The sequence below is a fragment of the Panthera leo genome, chromosome B2 (genome assembly GCF_018350215.1).
Source record: "Panthera leo isolate Ple1 chromosome B2, P.leo_Ple1_pat1.1, whole genome shotgun sequence".
Classification (NCBI taxonomy): domain Eukaryota; kingdom Metazoa; phylum Chordata; class Mammalia; order Carnivora; family Felidae; genus Panthera; species Panthera leo.
In genome coordinates this window covers 72,272,549-72,291,582 of record NC_056683.1, presented here as the reverse complement: position 1 = coordinate 72,291,582, position 19,034 = coordinate 72,272,549, and the positions used below count along the sequence as shown (strand labels likewise).

At 36.6% G+C, this 19,034-nt stretch overlaps 1 pseudogene; it reads right to left on the bottom strand.

Annotated features, from left to right (window-relative positions):
* Positions 1-3,793: 3,793 nt before the first annotated feature.
* Positions 3,794-3,917, bottom strand: LOC122220886 (annotated as a pseudogene).
* Between the last annotated feature and the right edge of the window lie 15,117 nt (positions 3,918-19,034).

Genomic DNA, 19,034 nt, shown 5'->3' with positions numbered 1-19,034 from the left:
AGAGTTCTGAAAACTACATAACATTTCTTATTTTTTAATTCTTATAGGTCTACAACAATCATACTTAATTTATACATTCCTGGATTTATACTTTCTCTGTGGAAATTAAGTACACAAAAAGAGCTTTAATGTTAAAAACCAGAGAACAAGAGCAGGAGAAATCATCAAAGACATTAAAAACAAACTATTAGAATAAGATGTGCTAGAATAAGTTTTCATTTTGGCTCCCAAAGTATGTTAACAATTATTTATGGAAAATCTTTAGTAGCATTTTGAGCATTTGGAAAATCTGTAGATAACAAATGGATGTATAAACCTGGTTTTGGGTCAAGATTGATAGACACAATTATCACTTTTTCAGCTCTGTATGGTACTAGTTAACTTCACTGAGGTTCAGTAAATGCCACAAGCTATTGTAGTTTTTAAAAGTATTACGCCTTTTCCCTTTCTTTCTTTCTTTCTTTCTTTCTTTTCTTCTTTTTCTTTCTTTCATTTAAGTTTTATTTAGATTCCAGTTAGCATATAGTGTAATATTAGTTTCAGGAGTAGAATTTGGTGATTCATCACATACATGTAACTCTCAGTGCTCATCACAAATGCCCTTCTTAATACCCGTCACCCCTTTATCCCATCCCCCTGCTCACCTCACCTCCAGCAACCCTGTTCTCTATAGTTAAGAGTCTGTTTTATGGTTTGCCTCACTTTCCCCCCACCTTATGTTCATCTGTTTCATTTCTTAAATTCCACATATGAGCGAAATTGCGTGGTATTTGTCTTTCTAACTGACTTATTTGGCTTAACATAATACACTCTAGCTCCATCCACATCATTGCAAATGGAAAGTTTTATTCTTTTTTAAAAAAAAATTACGTTTATTTTTGAGAGACAGAAAGACAGAGCATGAACAGGGAAGAGGCAGGAAGAGAGGGAGACAGAATCCGAAGCAGGCTCCAGGCTCCAGGCTATCAGCCCAGAGCCCAACGTGGGGTTCGAACTCACGATCCTCAAGATCATGACCTGAGATGAAGTCAGATGCTTAACCGACTGAGCCACCCAGGCGTCCCAAGATTTTATTCTTTCTGATGATAATATTATAATATACTAGTATTCATATATATATATATATATATATATATATATATATATATATACAATACCTTCTTTATCCATTCATCAGCTGATCCACACCTTCCTTTTCCATTTATTCATCCATAATTTGGCTATTGTTGATATACTGCTACAAACATCAAGGTGCACGTATCCCTTTGAATCAGTATTTTTGTATCTTTTGAGTAAATGCCTAGTAGTAAAATTGCTGGATCACAGGGTAGTTCTATTTTTAACTTTTTGAGAAACCCCATACTGTTTTCCAGAGTGGCTGTACCAGTTTGCATTTCCACCAACAGTGGAAGAGGGTTCCACTTTCTGCACATCCTTGCCAATATTTGGTTTTTCCTGTGTTGTTAATTTTCGCCACTCTGACAGGTATGAGGTGATAGCTCATTGTAGTTTTGGTTTGTATTTCCCTGATGATGAGTTATGTTGAGCATATTTTCATGTTCTATTTTTGTTCTATTTTACCATGTTCTGGTAGCCATCTGGATATCTTCTTTGGAAAAATGTCCATTCATGTCTTCTGCCCATTCCTTAATTGGATTATTTGGGGTTTTTAGGTGTTGAGTTTGATAAGTTCCTTATGGATTTTGGATACTAACCCTTTATCATAGATCTGTCATTTGAAAATATCTTCTCCCTTTCTAAATATCGCTGTTTAGTTTTGTTGATTGTTTCATTTGCTGTGCAGAAGCTTTTTATCTTGATGAAGTCCCAACAGTGTATTTTTGCTTTTGTTTCCCTTTCCTCCAGAGACATGTCTAGTAAGAAGTTGCTGCAGCTGATATCACAGAGGTTACTGTCTATATTCTCCCCTAGGATTTTGATGGTTTTCCTGTCTCACATTTAGGGTTTTACACAAATTTTCTCAATAACTACAACTTTCTAATAGATATTGCCACTTTCCCTGCATCCATTTAAGGACATATGTCTTTGGGAGGTTAAGTCACTCAGCCAGAAACACATAGCTTGTTCAGAGGCCCTTAAAACTCCTAAAATGCTTCCCATGTTAGAGATGACAATATTTTAGAGAAAACTAGGAATGTATACACCTTCTAGTTACCTCTTGCTTGTGAAAATTATGCAACATTAATTTTTAATATTACAATATTACATAAATAATCTTTTCAAACATAAAAGGCAAACATTTGGATAAATGAATTCCCCAAAAGTGGTAAATTTGATTTCTCTTTCAAAATAAATTATTAAACAACTCAAAGCTACATTACTTACCTGGATGATATATCAGATTGTATAATCTGCATCATCAAAAAGGCTAGAATATTGAAAGGTAAATGTTTTGAACAAAGAGGGCTGTGAGCTATAGTAGAGATTACTATGGTGAGATTGCTCACCCACATCCAGTTATCCTCTCTTACTTGCTGCTTCCTGCTTTCATATATTAGATGGGAACTTGTGACCTCACAGGGGACTGTGAGAAGTGGCGTATATCACTTCCGGTGTAAGGCATAAATAGCTTCTGCTTAACCCTCTGGCACTCACATGCCCTGGGAGTTTTGTGCTCTGTCATTCTGGATTCGCAAGGTGCAGTCTGAAAGGAAGTTGCCCTGCTGTGGCACCTGCAACAGACTTTGTATGTCAAGCCACTAAGTATATTTGTCACCAGAGCATAGTCTAATCTACCCCAACTAATAACACAAACACCAATATTTAGAATTTATTTCTCTGTCACTTTTAAGCTTTCTTAAGATTTGTCAAAAAATGTAACCATTCCACCTGGACAGTCAGAGAAGCCCAACACGCAGGTGACTTCTCCCTAGAGAAATCAGATTGGCAACATGTAAAAGGATTTCATACCTACTTGCATGGTATGAAATCCATTCTTCACTTCACAACTGTTCTAAATGTATGGGACAGATGGAGAAACAAACTGCCATCAAAAAGTTGCCAGCTTTGACATTCCTAGGACAAAAAAATGCTTCCAAAAGGGCATAACTCCACAAGCCTTCACAATCTGGAGGACTAATTCACTTCATCGCCTTCATCAAATATTTAGGAATAGTACAATGTTCACTGGGATAAAACTAATGGAGAAAACAGGGAATGTTCTGATGCCTTTGTGCAAATTAGGCATTTTATTTTAACTTTAGAATTTTGCACAAAAGCACCAAAAACTTCTTTTGAATTTAAGAAACTGACAGTTGACCGACTGGATTGCTCTAAAGCTATTGTGCCTAAGTTATATAACTGTCCATAGAGACTATAAAATTTCAGACATTATACCTGGAAAAAATACATTTGTTACAACCTGGATTTTCGCTGAAATATTTGAACTCTCAACTAATATTGCGGGATCTGGAGCCTGACTGTATTTGACGCCCAGCTATCCCACTTAACAAGAATGTGTCTTTGGACAGATAAATTGTTTTTGCTCTTATACAATGGCAATTATCCCCACATTATAGTGCAGCGAGGCTTAAGGAGTCTTACATATGATAATCCATATACCGCAGGGCCTGACAAATAAAGTGTACACCGTGCCTTTTAATTAGTATTACACAACACCTTTAATTAGTATTACATGAACAGAATTAAATTAAAATGCAAATAACAAACTACTTGTATTAGTTTGAGGATGAGCAGGCGTGTTGCACCAGTGTGCCGCTGAGGCTTTTGGGTTTGTCTTTTGAGCTCAAATCTGTTTTCCTACTTCTTCAACATTGGGTAAATAATTGAGTGAACGTGGGCGAATTATTTAATTGCTGAATTCTTCAGTTTCTCCCTCTGTCAGCTGATAAGAACAGATACTACACTTGATCTTGGCCAAAAGGCCAAGAAACGATGTCAGCTGAGGTTGAAAAACATAGCCCAACTTAGAGGAATGTGAGAAATAAATGTGAAAAACCATGAAAGGTCCTTTTATCACAACATTACTTTTTTCAAAAGTCAAAAGGGATAGTGTATATACATCATTAGAAAAGTGTTTTTAAACCTAAGTACAAAAATATGTATTTGATCATTATGTTGTAGTCATTCCCAAGATAACTAAGATCTAGCATTTGATAATATGTGAAGCCAGACTCAAAACACCAGTATTTAGAAATACTATGGAAAATTACTATATGCTTCAAGAAACGCTTAAATATCAAGTATAAAAAGGATGGTAAGTGGCGCCTGGCTGGCTTAGTCAGTAAAGCATGCGACTCTTGATCTCAGGGTCTTGAGTGGAGAGATAACTTTTTTAAAAAAAGAATGTTAATACTTTATATCTAATAGCTGGAATATTTTGCATGGCTTATATCAGATGTAGTAAAATGCATACAGAATAAAAGCTTTATTAAATACCTTATAAGAAACAATTAAATCAACAATTAAAAACAACTCTGCATTGTTCAGCATTTTCGATAGTTACAGGATGGGGTTGAGACAACACACACAGTTGAAATAAACTATATGTGATTGGGAAAGGAGTTTAAAACACACACACACACACACCAGAATAGAGCTGGGAACACAGAGCAGGAGCAAATGTAACTTCCTAAGAGTTTTTCTTTGGTTAGGCTGGGTACTGTTAAAGTAGAGAAAGAAGCCAGGAAATCACATTTCTATTTCACTACCCATCTTTTTAGCAGAGAAACACTCTTTCAATACCCAGGAAAATATGTACATGCCACCTCTCCTGCCTCCATTTCAAAAAAAGTTCATGAACATGGAGCTGAGTTTATCCATGCTGCTGAGCATCTCCAGGCTGCATATCCATGCTGCTGAGCATGGATGCTGCTGAGCATCTCCACATGGCCCTAGCCCAGGAAGAAAGAAGCAGCACCAGGGGGCAAGGGTCCCCAAAGTGGCTTTCTCCATGCATCTTAAATACAATAGTAGTTTTGGGTTTGTTTGTTTTTTAATTGTGGATACCAAGAGACTTAACAATTTTTTTAAAAAAAATTATAATGTTTATTTTTGAGAGAGAGAAAGAGAAAGAGAGAGCAGGAGAGTGAGCATGAGCAGGGGAGGGCAGAGAGAGACTCTGCAGGCTCCAGACTCCAGACTCTGAGCTGTCAGCACAGAGCCCAACACGGGCTCGAACTCACGAGCCATGAGATCATGATCTGAGCTGCAGTCAGTAGCTTAACCAACTGAGCCACCCACGTGCCCCACAAATTTTAAAAAAGCCATTCCATAGGGTGCCTGGGTGGCTCAGTCATTAAGCATCTGACTTCGGTTCAGGTTATGCTCTCTCTCTGCCCCTTGCTCACTTGCACCCTGTGTCTCTCTCTCTCAAAAGAAAGAAAGAGAGAAAGAGAGAAAGAGAAAGAAAGAAAGAAAGAAAGAAAGAAAGAAAGAAAGAAAGGAAGGAAGGATCTCATTCCATAGCTCACTTATTCAACAATAACAGGCTGGGAAGATGCATGCACATGGGTCTAAGATCAAGCTTCCTTGGCTTTCCAGACTCATTTTCAGAGGCTCACATGTTCTGAGTAACAACGGATTTTCCCCAGAGTTTCACAACTGCACCCTGGGGTTCGAGTAGCAATGGGAACACTGTCAGTAAACTTGTCCCCTACCCAGTGGAGGCCCAAATTGAAGCTGGGAAGTCCTCTCTAGATATACCACTTACAACACCTGCATGTTCATGACTATGAGCCTGCAGTCAGGAGTGGGTCTGCCCCCACTAGAACTCCAAATCCATCTTTCCCAACCTCTTCAACTGCATCACCAGGACTAGGGCATCACTTAAGGTTTCTTCCTGCCCAACCGCACCCAAATCGCAACCTGGCCAGCTGTAGCACTAATCCCTTCAAATTTTTAGGTCTTTTTATACATTTATTCACCCCCAAGAAGTCCCAGATGCAGGGGACAAGTCTCACTCACTGTATGCTAGCCTCTTCATCCACTTCTCCCACCCCTTGGCTACCCCCAAATCCCTTCTACTGGGCCCTCTGAAACACATTAGAGAAACCCCTGTTACCCTCCACCTCTTTTCAGAATGTTCTCTCCACACTTGTCTCCAGAAGATCTCATTCCTCCTTGAGGCCCCTAACTCCCCTACATCTTTCACCAGTGGTGTCTGTTGTTGCTACAACAGTGAAGTAGACATCTTCACTGTTCATTGTTGCTCTCAGGCTATTCTTCCTCCCTACTTCCTAAAAAAAAGCCTGCTTTAAATCTCATAGCATTCATTTACATCATCCACAATCTATCATTTTTGCTGCATGCGTTTCCCTCACATTTTTATGTCTCTCCCTTATATTTTTCCATGACTTAGCTTGTAGCTCATTATCAATCTCCAACATTGCTGCTCGTATATTCTTGTGGGTTCAAGGTTTATGCTGTTGTCTCTTTTCCACCTTAGTCTTTCATTTCCATCAATTCCTCTCCTACAATGATCTTGTCTTCTACACTTCCACAATTACCACCTGCCATGGTCACACCCCAGTTCTCGTCAATGCCAATAACATCAATTTCTTTGTCATCTCAGTTTATAACTCACATTCACTGACCCCCACTTTCTATCATTCTATCTCATTTCCTGTAATAATACAGATTCCAAAATACTTAGAACACACTGGGATCTCTAATCCATCGATTTTGTAACTTTTCACCATCCCCATATCTTCATACCTTCTCTCTCCTTTTTATTTAGCTTGAATTCCATGGTTTAACATAATCAGCACCCTGCTTATACCCTTGAATTCCCCCCCCCTTCACACTTTATTGTACTTTCTTGGCAAAAGCATAACCCTTGTTAAATTCAGTTCTATACTTATTCTGGTCCTACATCCACAGTTAAGAGAAAAATCTCTCAATTGTGCTGACTCTTCTCATTTTAATTTCATGGCTGTGAATCTCAAGTGCACATTTAATGCTGCACATTCACAATATGTCCTTAATCAACCTATGTGATCACTTTCTACTTCATTAGCCTATTTACTCTTCCTCTCCCCAGATGACTATATCATACCTTTTTTATTCTGTTCTTAAATCTCTAACAGTCTCACCCCAAAATTCACTCTGAGCCAATCATGCTCCTTCACATTTCTTGACAAAATTTAAGCATCAGAAGAGAACCTCCATAGACCTCCAACACCAGCTACACCCACCTACCTCCCCTACCATCTATCTGCACTCACATAATCTGCCTCCCTACCTGGCATCACAGATATAAACTATCCTTTCATCTCCCCAAACTCCATCCCTATTTGTTCTATTTGTTCTCCAGATCCTACCTTTACTTACTTTCCTGTGGCAGTTTTTTACTCTTCTCTATTATACCATCTACCATTGTGTGTGTGTCTCTCTCTCTGTCTCGCTCTTTCTCTCACCCTCCCTCTCTCTCCCCCTCACCTCTGCCCTTCTCCCTCCCCTCTCTCTCCCTCTCTCTTTCTCTCATCAATATAATATTATGCTAATATGTCTATCAATTTAAAATACCTTTTCATGACTGCACCAGTTCTCCTGTATTTATTGTCCCATTTCCTTCATCCACTTTGCAGCAAAACTCTTCAAAAATGTTGTCTATACTTCCTTTTCTAATTCCCCCTGCCCAATTCTACTTCAGGCTTACTCCATTGTTGATTTTGCTCCAACTTTTCACCAAATTTGTTTTTTGTTGACATTAAAAATGATTTCTCTATCACAAAATGATTAATTCTTAGTCTATAGCACATTTCTGATCTGTCAGCATTTTTGGACAAAGCTGATTGTTCTCTACATCTGAGCCTCCAGGACACCATATTCTTTACTTCCTTTCTCACTGTTCACTCCTTCTCAGTCTCCTGTGTTCATTCCTCTTCTTATTCCAGAACTCCAATTTTGTAATGCTGCAAGGCCGAGGTCTTGGTCCTTCTTCATCACTCAGTGCCTTAGTGATTTCATATAGCCTTATTGCTTCAAAAAGAATCTTTTTGTGGATGACTTTAAAATATATATAGTTCAAGTTGAAACTTTTATCCCAAATTTCATATTCATATACCCAACCACCTACTATCCCTAATAGAGAGATATTTTAATCAATACATCCATAGAGTGGATGAAGAAAGAAGAGAGTGATTGAAAGTTGGACATTAAGAGATTCTAAAAATAAAACAAAAGAAATCATCATGACAACTTCACACATTTTGATATTAGAGGCTAGTCACTGAATTATGCAAACATAAGTATTATAGTAATGCCAACCTAAAAATCCTATAACATGTCATTATTATTATAAAGTGCATGTTAATAAATGCAATCAACTAAGTATTAATCATTTCATGCTGTTTTGAATCTTCTCCTTTTCTAAATATTTAATATTCTTCCATATTTCACTTTTCATTCAATTTGAGTGAAATTGATGTAGATGATATTTTTAATTATAAAATCTAAAAATTCTCCCAAAACATCTCTGAACTAAAAGACAAAACAAAACAAAACAATAATCTTGTAATGATTTTTTCACAAAAGAAAACCTTTTACAACCTTTATAACTGATGATTATATGGAGGTCAATTTGAAATGACCTTTACAACCTTTATAACTGATGATTATATGGAGGTCAATTTGAAATCCTTCATAAAGCGGTGATCTTAACACTGTGAGAAATGGAAGAAATATATTATGTCTGTGTTTGAACATTTTATAAAGTAATGATAATATCTATACATATTCATGGAATCTTATTTATACACATGATAAACACACATATACATAAACATCCTCTTGAAAAATATAAACTCAGTAGGCTTTTTTTTCCTGGGTTAAGCATTGAATGGAAACACTGAAACACTCCAGTGATTTTGGTTAATTCATTTTACCTTCAAAGACAATACCTTTAATCTGAAATACTGGCTCCAGTTTTCAGCATTGAATTCCAAGTAAGCCTTAGATTCTTATATATTTTTAAAAATTTTAATGTTTATTTTTGAGAGAGAGAGAGAGAGAGAGAGAGAGACAGAGCATGAGTTGGGGAGGGACAAAGAGAGAGAGGGAGACAGACTCCAGGCTCTGAGCTGTCAGCACAGAGCCCAGCTCGGGGCTCAAACTTGGGAATGGCAATATCATGACCTAGGCCAAAGTTGAATGCTTAACCAACTGAGTCACCGGGTGCCCCACCTTAGATTCTTATATTAAAACTGGATAAAAGAAGTAAGTATAAACTCTCTATATAAACTCCCCAATCCTTCACCAATGATTTATTGATTAAACATGAGAGGTTACATCATTACTAACTGACATTAAAATTGAAATTCTCCCCCTTTTGCAAAAAGTTTCTGGTATTATTTCAAACTTATAAACTCATAAATTTTAAAGCTGTTTCTGGTGTTTCATTAATCTGTTTCCAACTAAGGCTAGATCCTAGCTGTAATTTTATTAGGATTCAGAAGTGATATTTTTCAAGATAAGGTCATGGAGTTTACCTTAGGAATTTTCCTTCTTGAAGTGGGAAGCCCTTGGAGAATTATATTAAAGAAGCAAAAGTAAAAAGAATGACTAGATAATTGCTTCCTCCACATCAAATGAAGATTGTCTGGCCAATTTTTGTTGTTCATAGAGTTAATGAGACCCAACAGATGTTTAATCTGATAGGAAACAGATTCTGTACCTTGGTGTGAAAATATAAGCATTCCATCCTTTGCCTAGTCATCTTCGCTATAGAACATTGTCAGAAGCTCACTCCATTCCAGCCTGTTCTGTTTGATGATTGTCTGTTCTTGTTGATGTCACATTCCATTACCACTACAAAATATTTCAAACCATTTTCTTCCCTCCCTTTTCCTAAAAATACTAACACAGTCAAAACTTCAACAAAGGTGAATGCTTTAATCTCTGCTGTCAAGTCAGCAATTCACACTTGCCCTCTGTGGCAGAAAGCACACTCTTTATCCACCCGTGATGGTGAGTTAGAGCAGTGCTGTTCATACGGTTACTGCCGGATTCCTGTGTCAGCACTCTCCATGTTAATCCATCTGTTCACTCCTTCCCCGTGGTTGTAAAGTCAATTAGTGAAAATCGACTGGAACCGAGATATGGAGATTCTATTGACTTGAGTAAGGAGCTTATCTTCCTTCCTTCCTTCCTTCCTTTTTTTTTTCTTTTGAAAATGGAATTATAAACTACATAATGAGCCCTTGCAGGTGGAATGGTTTCATCAGACAGCCCATGCCCATAGACGATTAGTCATGTATCATGAGCCATTTATATATTCAGGCAGGTGGAGCAGATACACTCAGCCATGGCATGCAGCCTCATCAGTCATGTAGACCTACTTAGCTACTATGTTATCCTAACACACACTTTTGGAAAATTCAACCACTTACCCCAATATTTCTGAGAACGAATATCATCTGCACTATTAAAGATGTATTTTTTACCAAACAAAATATTTTAAAATTATGGTCAGATGTATACTTCATAGATTTGATTAATCTAACGATGTAATAGTCTATTAATAATGCCTGCTGAAAATACTTGTTATTAAACATGTTTATTTTGATTCATTCCAGGACTTCTCATAGTTGGATGTTGTTGTTTTATTTATAGAAAGAAAAGAAATCCATGTAGATAAACAAGTGTCTAAGTAGCACATGTATCTTTGAATATCTATGCTCACAAGTTTAAGGAAGGCACACTAGGTTTAAGCTGTTATTGAATGTCTTTTGAAAGTAAATGACTTCAATTAGGGAAAGTATATTGTAGACAAATCACTTTGAGATAGGCACAATAAAATATACATATGCACTTAACACACATGCACATGCATACCCATGGAAGGAGGTATTTATAGAAGTACATCTGTACATATAGTAAAGTTCAGTTATCTTAAGAAATTTGTGAACTATTCTCCTCTTACTCTAAGGAAAGGCAATAATGCCACCTTAAAGGAATGTATGACTTTGTATCAAGGATTAAAAGATTTAATCCTTTTGGGAAATTAAAAGATTTGTACCAAATAGAATCTTGAGCCCTGCTCTGGCCACATGTCTACCTAGTAGCTAGATTGAGAACTGAAATGTGATTGAAGAACAGACCTTTCACAGACTGATGAGATTTCATGAAGCATTACTGATGAGTCAGCATAACATGCATTTAATGAGTGTCTATTATATGAAAAGTATTCTCTGAGGATGCTATGCAGCAGGAAATAAGTTCTATGTGTGGTGACTGAGATTCAGTAACATAGAGTAAGTTGAAAGAAGGAAATAGAATGTAATCTTGCTCTAAAGAAGATACAGTCAGCACTAAAACAAAGTAATCAATGTAGACTTTATAAAGGAAAAAGAACATAAGCTGAAATTGAAGGATGGTTAGTTTCATGAATGTCTGAGGGAAAGGTCAAAGTTCTAAGTAAATGAACCCTTACATGTAAAGACATAGTGCATTGCAGGAACTGGATTATTGAATGAAAATAGACAGTGTTGTGCATTAAGGAAACAATTTTATCTGTTAAGATATTAAAAAGTATGCAGGTAAAAGATTCCACGGTTGATTTAACAGTGCTAGTATCTTTCAGTATCCAATTTTCCCATCCTTCATATTCCATTCCCTGAGCTTATAGACGTTTGTTTCCTTTGTTGTCTCGTGGTCACAAGATGGTTAGTATAATTTCAGACACCAGGTTCTCATTCCACAACAAAGCAAAAAGGAAGCGGGTGGAGGAACCATTGCCTATATGTCCCTCTTTTACCCAGAGAAACATCTATCTCAAAATGTTCCAAGCTTAATTCCTCTATATTTAATTGGCCAGAGCTTGGTCACATAACCACCTCAGACTAACCTCTGGCCAAAGGAAAAGGAATCCACCATGATTATAATTCATCCCCTGGAACTGTGCAAGGTGATTCCTGAAGAAAACCGAGGTTCTTTCAGCAAGGAGCAAGGTCCATTTAGTAAGTAACCAACAATCTATGCCATTATGGGTATTTCTGGCATGTGGCATACATGGAAATCATATTACCTAAAACTGGAACGATTTGAACTGGAGAATGAAAATATTGACCATCAATCTAAGAGGTTGATTTTTAATTTGATTGCCAATTGGAAGACTTTTAAATCAAAAGCTTTGTTGGTTTGTTTCTTTATTTTTCAGCTTAATTTCTTTTGGTTTGGTTTCATTCCACTGGTAGGAAAATTACTCTAACAGCAGTGTATAAACTGGATCAAAACTGAGAGTCTGGTAGTAAATGAAGGCTGGGAGAGTTTTTCTGATTACAAGTAATGACCAGTGGGAGATGGGAGTAGAAAAATTATTCAAATGGCATTGCGGAGGAATAATTGAAGAACATGGGAACTCGCTGAATGAGAAAATAAGTAGGAGGGCTCACAAAAGGACTATAAATCTTTAAGCTTAGGCTTTTAGAAACATAGTGCTTTCATGAATACAATAGGGGGGTCAAGAAGATGATTCCACAAGGAAGCTAATGAGAGCAGTTTTTAGCAGACTGAAATAAGCTGAATTATCCTTTGGCTAATTATTTTGCCAAAATTAGTACCATTTACAATAAAACACAATGTAACAGTAAGCAATCTAGTAACCAGGAGGCAAATACTACTAAAAAAAGCTGAAAAAAGTCCTGAGTTTAGCATTAAACTTATACAGTAAATTATTAATAAAATGTGTTCACACAAAAAAAGGTTATTAAAGAATAGTGTAGGGGTGCCTGGGTGGCTCAGCTGATTAAATGACCAACTCTTGGTTTTGGCTCAGGTCATGATCTCACAGTTCATGGGTTCAAGCCCACATCAGGCTTTGTGCTGATGGTGCAGAGCCTGCTTGGGATTCTCTCTCTGCCACTTTCCTGCTCTCTCTCTCTCTCAAAATCAATAAGTAAACTTAATTTTTTTTAAAAAAGGATAATATGTATAAAATATTTGGTTTGTTAACCTACACTCTGCACCTGATGATAGAGTATAAATTGCGAGTTGCCTTAAGGGAGAAAAAGTTAAAAAATGGAATATTTTTAGCAGCTGCATTCTGACAATGAATTTGAAAGTTTTTATTTTTAATATTGCATTTATATATATGTTTTGAAACAACACTAAAAAGGAACAAGTTAATTTTAAGTGCAGTCTGTATAAATCATGATGTGAATCTGATATGGACAAAATAAAATTTATAGATTAAACAAAGAAACATAGTAATATTTAATAGGTTTTTCATTATTCTCCTTGTGAAGCCAATGCATTTGCTAAAACATGTTATTACATATCTTAAAATATATACAAATATAAATTATATTAAAGCATCAAATAAATGGAAAGAATGACCGGAAAATAGTTTAATAGATCAGGAGAAATCATTCTTAAACTTAAAATATTTAATTATGCTAACTACTTTATATTAGCTATAGGCTAAATTATAATAGCTTCTATTTTAGACATGAGTAAACTTAGGATAAATAATAATATTTAATCTTTCTGAGCTCACACATCTAATAAAAGAATGACTCCACAGCCCATTATCTAAAACTTCTGTAATTTTGTGTATATATTATATGTATGTATTCAAAGTTTGTTTCTTTACAATATTGCTATAAAGGCCTACACATAATGACACATAAAGCTGGTATGCACCTCTTAGAATAGCAGTGGCCAATTGAGAAAAGAAAAGCTGTAATGCTGGAAAAATTTGCTCAAACAGCAGAGGCCCACAGAAAGTCATATTATGGCTGAATTTTCAGCCATACCTGGCCATACAGATGCCAAAACACCAGTAGTGTTTGCCCTTATTCCTTGAGCTAACACTATGATTTCAGGGTAATTATGTTTTCTGTGTTTCACTTAGTAAGCAATTAATAAAGCATAAAGCTCTTATTTCTACTCATGTGTTTATATTGTTAATACATTTTTATGATTAATAGGTCCTCAAGATAATATTTAAGATAATAAATAAGTACTTGTTAATTTGCACTTTGTTAATAACAAAAAAGTTTTTGCTCCTGCATATTATTCATGCACTTGGCTCTTATATGGAGCTATATTCTATTAGTCTTTTTTATTATTAAAAACTAATACATTCTAGTTCATGGGAAGACTTCAGTGTTTGTTAAACTGAACTCAACTACACCATATATGAATCCCACTCCTGGTGAACCTCAGTATCACTTGATTTCAAACTGTACATGAAGGGATTGACCATAAACTAAATCTCTTATCTAAAACAAGACTAGGGGTGCCTGGATGAAAAGATGCTCAACGTCGCTCCTTATCAGGGAGATACAAATCAAAACCACACTCAGATATCACCTCACGCCAGTCAGAGTGGCCAAAATGAACAAATCAGGAGACTATAGATGCTGGAGAGGATGTGGAGAAACGGGAACCCTCTTGCACTGTTGGTGGGAATGCAAATTGATGCAGCCACTCTGGAAAGCAGTGTGGAGGTTCCTCAGAAAATTAAAAATAGACCTACCTTATGACCCAGCAATAGCACTGCTAGGAATTTATCCAAGGGATACAGGAGTACTGATGCATAGGGGCACCTGTACCCCAATGTTTATAGCAGCACTCTCAACAATAGCCAAATTATGGAAAGAGCCTAAATGTCCATCAACTGATGAATGGATAAAGAAATTGTGGTTTATATACACAATGGAGTACTACGTGGCAATGAGAAAGAATGAAATATGGCCCTTTGTAGCAACGTGGATGGAACTGGAGAGTGTGATGCTAAATGAAATAAGCCATACAGAGAAAGACAGATACCATATGGTTTCACTCTTATGTGGATCCTGAGAAACTTAACAGAAACCCATGGGGGAGGGGAAGGGAAAAAAAAAAGAGGTTAGAGTGGGAGAGAGCCAAAGCATAAGAGACTCTTAAAAACTGAGAACAAACTGAGGGTTGATGGGGGTGGGAGGGTGGGGAGGGTGGGTGATGGGTATTGAGGAGGGCACCTTTTGGGATGAGTACTGGGTGTTGTGTGGAAACCAATTTGACAATAAATTGCATATATTGAAAAATAAAATAAAATAAAATTAATAGAAAAAAAAAAGACTAGGGGTGCCTGGGTGGCTCAGTTGGTTAAGCGTCGACTCTCGATTTCAGCTCAGGTCGTGATCTCATGATTCATGGGATCGAGCCCAAAGTCAAGCTCTGCACTGACAATACAGACCCTGCTTGGGATTCTCTCTTCCCCTCCCTCTCTTTCTTTTTCTCTCAAAATAAACAAATAAACTTAAAAAATAAAACAAGACTCAAAATTGTATAATACTTAATAAATACATGGCTAATTATGAGTCATTGGTCCATCTTCCTAAATAAAAGCTCTAAGAAGTTTCCAGTGGAAACTTTATGCTCCTTTTTCCTGCTGCTCTAACACCTTTGAGGGATATAGGAGGCATTCGGGGGTTCTTTAGCTGTACCAATACAGTTTTTTGATGGCGAGTTCTAAATTTTTTTAAAATTTATTTATTTTTGATAGACAGAGAGAGGCAGAGCATGAGCAGGGGAGGGGGAGAGAGAGACACCCACAGAATCCGAAGCAGGCTCCAGGCTCTGAGCTGTTTGTTAGCACAGAGCCTGACGCGGGGCTCGAACCCACGAACTGCGAGACCATGACCTGAGCTGAAGTCGGACGCTCAAGCGACTGAGCCACCCAGGTGCCCCTGTTGATGGCAAATTCTAAAGAATAGTAAAAGAAACTAGAAAGAAAAGAATGTGTTTGAAATGTCTATCCCCTCTTCCTTGCCATTCTGATATCTACTACCATTACCACGCTAGACGTACATGCAACTCACTTTTACACTTATTAGTTTAGGGTCAATATCTTTATTTGTGAACAGGCAGCTAGAGAAAATAGTTCAATTGCTTAGGATACTGATATTACTTTAGACAATCATTCTCCTCAAACTCCTCATCTCTAAAATGGTAGTAGTCAAAATAATTCAAGAGAGATGCCTCGATTTTCATATACATATACATTAATAAGAGTATTCTATTATCACCTGATGTTGCCTACATGTAGGTTAAAACTTCAGCATGAAAAAGTATGTCGTTTTCTCACATAGATATGGTTGACATTTAACAGGGTCATTGTACAACCTTGGCCATTGATTAAATCTAGCTCCATTAACAAACGGAGGTGGGACCAGCTATAGTTCTTGTAGCTGCTCTATATCCTGGCTTCTCCCTCAATGTATTGTGACTCTAACCTCTTCTGCAATGAGGACATTATCTCCCTCAGCTAGAAAGCCTTTTATGACTTCTTTTGAGTACCATGCTGTCAGTTTATTTGTACAGGGCTGAGCATATGGCATTTCCAGCTCAGTTCATAAGACCACCTATTCCACTTGGCAGTGGTAACCAGGAAAGAACAGAGACGCTCATTCTTGATATCCTGCTGCCAACTTTTTAGAACACTGGAGAGAAGCACATTCAGATTAGAGTTTTGGGATGTCATTAAAGAGAGAGAAAAGATTGGAAGAGGAAGAAGAGAAAATGTTTAGAAAAGAAGGCATGGGAGCTTAGTATTTATCTCTGGCTATTTTTTCAATCTAACAGAGGTGACCCATTTGCCTCTTACAGTTTATTTTCCCCAGTTAGCACTCACTGTTAAATTAGTCAGAAATGAATAAGCAGGAAGTAATAAGTGCCCCTTGGCTTGACTTGTGGAGCTAGGCCTAGAGATCAGTTTAGGAAAATGTGCGTTTTGATTCTTACTAGTAAAAGACTCCATAAATAATAAACTGAAAAGAGAGTACTTCGGGAAAGTTTATTGTTACAACAGAGAAAAGGCATTTCCTTGTAAGAGCACAATGAAGCAAGTGTTTACAAGGCTAAGATTTTAGATCTTACAAAAGTTCATTCTCTTTTCCTCACAGTTATGTAGATTCCACTTACCTGGAAAGGGGTAAGCAAGACTCACAACACTCAGTTCTGACAATGACAGTCTCACTTCCTAAACTTTGCTCTAAACATCCCACTTTGTAACATCCACCCACAATAGCTATTTTAACAATTTTCAGTGGGATACGTGAATATAATTATTCTATTTTGTGGTAAATAAAATAATAGTTATTATAATGTATGCTTTTTGATATCATTCTCAGAGATACAAGTTGGTTTTTTTTGTTAGATCTATTTAAGAAGCATCTCACAATAAGATAACCTCTTATAACTGTTCTAATTATTTAAGTAAGATTTTTTTAAAGCAATCTGTACACTCAATGTGGGGCTTGAACTCACTACCCCAAGATCAAGAGTCACATACCTTTCCAACTGAGCCAGCCAGACACCCTATTTAAGCAAGATTTAATGGAGATCAAAACAGCATTATAATATATGATAAAATTCAGGCACTTTCCAAAATGATGTGTGATTTGCTAAGACACACAGCACAATAATTGCAATTAATATGGGTTATTATACATCATATTTATAAAACATATAAAAGGAGAGTGTGAGTGACTTTATCCAGTGTGTGTGTGTGTGTGTGTGTGTGTGTGATCTTCTTCCAAAATGTTCAGTAAATTTGCAGTGTCACCTAAGGTCAGTGATTGAGACAAAAGCAGTGTCGGCTGTAAATGTTTAACAACCAAATATCTGGGGGGTAAAAACATTGCTTTGTAGAATTGGCTGATCTCTGTGGTGTAAATATTCCCATAATGGCCAATTTCAACCTACTAATGTCATGTCACAGGATGAAGAGTTAGGAAGATACATGCAGTAGCTCACTATTACATAGTATTAACAATATACAGGTGCAATATGTGTAAATAACCTCAAGATGATAGATGACAGTAAAATAATTAGGAAGCAATTAGTTTTGAGTCTTTATTACTTTTGTTTTCAATATAATTTAATTGCAAGTTATACAATGTACTATTTAATAATAGAAATGTTTAACAACCCGCACACAAAAATTCTTGAAATGTTCATAACTGGTTCTTCCAAGCTTGTAAGAGCCAGCCCTGTATAGGGCATACATATTCATCTCCATTGACTCCCTAAATATCATGAAAATGGTATCAAAAATTCAAAGAAAAAAAGGAGCACAGAGCAACACGGTGAAAAACCCAGCTGCCAACAATGAACTACCATTTCAAGGAAACTGGGAAGGATGGAAGGATCATAAAAATGTACTGATAATAAACCATATTATTGAAGAAACTGGTCCAAATGGGAATGGAAAAGAGAAGCAACACAGACCCAGCAACATCAAGATGTCTGCAGTTCACAGGGAGGAAAGGCACCTATGCCCAAGAGGGAACACCCCCATATTTCTTCCCGTATCTACCTCTTTCTCACCCGGGGAACCTACATTACAGACTCCCTCCAACTTAAGCAGGTCTGTGGTGAGTTTCCTTTTAAGATGAGAAGCCTGCCGAAAAAAAAAAAAAAAAAAAAAAAAGACCAACCCAGCTAACTATATTGATCAGCTTTTATTCACACATAGGAAACACAGGTATTTGAATAAAATCAACAATATGAAAGGAAAGGAGTAAGACAAGCAGAATTATTCACCCCAAATAAACAGAGAAAAAAAGGAAGCAGAAAAAAACAACAAAAGATTAGTTAAATCAGTGTCATTAAAGAATATATAGGAGGATATTCAAATCCATAATATAATAACAAGCTGCAATAAAAGCACAAAGTAAAAAACCTACTACGTGCAAGGCAGTCTTCTAAGATTTTATGGATGTCATTTGTTGCAAATTTTTGAGAAAACATAAGAGTTGGTAAAAAAAACCAAAGAGCTCTGAAAAAGTACAAATACTAGTGACATACTAAATATTGAGAGGACTGTAAAACAGAATGGAAGTGGTTAAAATGCAAAATTCTTATTTCAAAATAGAGTTGTGGAAGTATCCCAAAATTTTGAGCAAAATTACTTGATTGCTAACAGGTAAAAAGGATACATACAGAAAGCCTGAATTTCATCAGATTCTAGAGTTTTATCAAAGAGAAGAAAACGGGAAGATAAAATGTTCAAAATAATAAATGATAAAAATTTTCCTAAGTCAGTCAGAGAAAGACAGATATAA